This window comes from Atractosteus spatula, chromosome 2 (assembly GCF_055471065.1).
Source record: "Atractosteus spatula isolate fAtrSpa1 chromosome 2, fAtrSpa1.hap1, whole genome shotgun sequence".
NCBI lineage: Eukaryota > Metazoa > Chordata > Actinopteri > Semionotiformes > Lepisosteidae > Atractosteus > Atractosteus spatula.
Genome location: NC_142707.1, coordinates 73740040 through 73742115, shown reverse-complemented (window position 1 = coordinate 73742115; position 2076 = coordinate 73740040). Strand labels below are relative to the sequence as shown.

Here is a 2076-nt window from a genome sequence, read left to right as displayed (position 1 = left end):
TAAAAATAATTTTCAGATAATGTGATTGCTGTTTCTGATGTGCAGGGTTTCTCTAGGCTCCTCACAAAACCCTAGAGCATATCCTGCAAACCAATGAAAAATCATTAAGACAGCAGGAGGGGCCACTTACCCACAGATATAAAATAAGGAGCATAAACAAACATCTCATTTACTTTTTGACTTCAAGACCAACATACAGAAATATGATACTTACAATTTTGTTACACTTTTTTATTAGTGGGTACACATCTACTTATGAGTAAAGTTAAAAAAAAATCTTTTATTTATTGGTACATTATTGTAGAAATTTTTCCTCCTCTAATTTGGTGTGGATTTATCTTATGGCAATGGAACTCACTGATTCAGAAGAACCTCAGTCTGCATATTATTGTTTTCCATCTAACAATGCATCTTGTCATAAAGAAATTCGATCTACAGCAGCCTATGCTGCTCTGTACACAGTGATGGCTGTGGCTGTTGGACTAACAGTGTGTGGGAATCTGTTGGTGATCATTTCCATCTCTCACTTCAAGCAGCTCCACACACCATCAAACCTGATCCTGCTGTCCCTGGCTGTGGCTGACTTTCTAGTAGGAGTGACTGTGCTGCCTGTAACTGCGACAACCTTAATAGAAACCTGTTGGTACTTTGGAGACTTGTTCTGTTCTGTTTACATGTTAATTGACTGTGTTCTTGTTTCCATTTCTCTCAGTAATCTAGTTGTAATAGCAATTGACCGCTATTTTGCTGTATGTGATCCACTACTTTATTTTTCTAAAATAACAGTGGATTTTATTCAAGGATTTATTGTCCTCAGTTGGTTTTTAGCATTTTCATACATGTTGGCTTTTAATTACATTAATAGAATTTCTTTTAGTACTGGTACATTAAATTCCTGTCTTGGAGAGTGTTTAATTGTATTCAGCGAATCCTGGGGAATAATTGACATAATCATTTCTTTAGTTTTTCCTTGCTGTACTATCACAACACTATACATAAAAATATTCATAGTTGCAAAAAGGCATGCAAGATTAATCAATTTATTTACAAAGGAACATACAGAAAACAAATATAACATGTCAAAAGCATCAGAGAGGAAAGCTGCAAAAACATTAGGAATTGTGATTTTTGCTTTTCTTCTTTGCTGGCTACCATATTATATCTGGACACTCAATGAAGGAAATATGTCAATGACGACATTTAATTTTTTTCCTGTTGTGATAGTTTATCTTAACTCCTGCATCAATCCAATCATTTATGCCTTGTTTTATCCTTGGTTTCAAAAGTCTTTAAGACTTATATTAACATTCAAATTATGTTATAGGGAATCCTCTTTTATAAATCTCTTTTGAGAGGACCATTTTATGTGATATTGTGCATTAGAAATGTATTAAAAATGTATGTCAGTCTGAGCAGATGTAGAAATTTCTGAAATTATCAAAACATAAAACATATTACACTTGATGTCAAAGTATCACATTCACTTTTCAGAGTGTATGTCATAAAATGAAAGTCTTATATCATGTATGTAAATTAATAGCACTATTTTAAAATGTTCTCTAGTAAAACATCAAGTACAGTAATTGTTTGAGTTAGAGTAAAGGAATGATCTTGACATTGGTCTTGAGTTCTGGAGGATATTTGAGTTCTGTTCAAAATTATCTTTTAATTACTTAATTGAACACCGCCTGTTAAATGGATCAAATTTAAATTCTTCCTATTAATTCTGAAGGACTGGTGCTCTTCCAGATCATGATTAAAGACCCCAGATTTAAGATACTTTTTCAGTTTTCAAATACTTTATTATCTTATACATTTATCTTAAATGGTAGGGAGAGGTGTATAAGTATACTTACATTCACTACAAGTAACCTGCTGCAAATGTAGAAACCCTGTATTTAAGTATTTCAAAACCTGATTAAAACATTAAAGCATGTGTCTATATTAAGTTAAAATACATTGTGTAAAAAAGCAAAATTACTCAGCCATATACAGTATATGAAATTTACTCTATTATTATAGCCTGTTTTGAATGTGATGTGGTGTTTTCAGGTTTGCATGGTCATTAACATAATC

The 2076-nt window shown here is 32.3% G+C and overlaps 1 pseudogene; it reads left to right on the top strand.

Annotated features, from left to right (window-relative positions):
- Positions 1-347: 347 nt before the first annotated feature.
- Positions 348-1370, top strand: LOC148840251 (trace amine-associated receptor 13c-like; annotated as a pseudogene).
- The last annotated feature ends 706 nt before the right edge of the window (positions 1371-2076 follow it).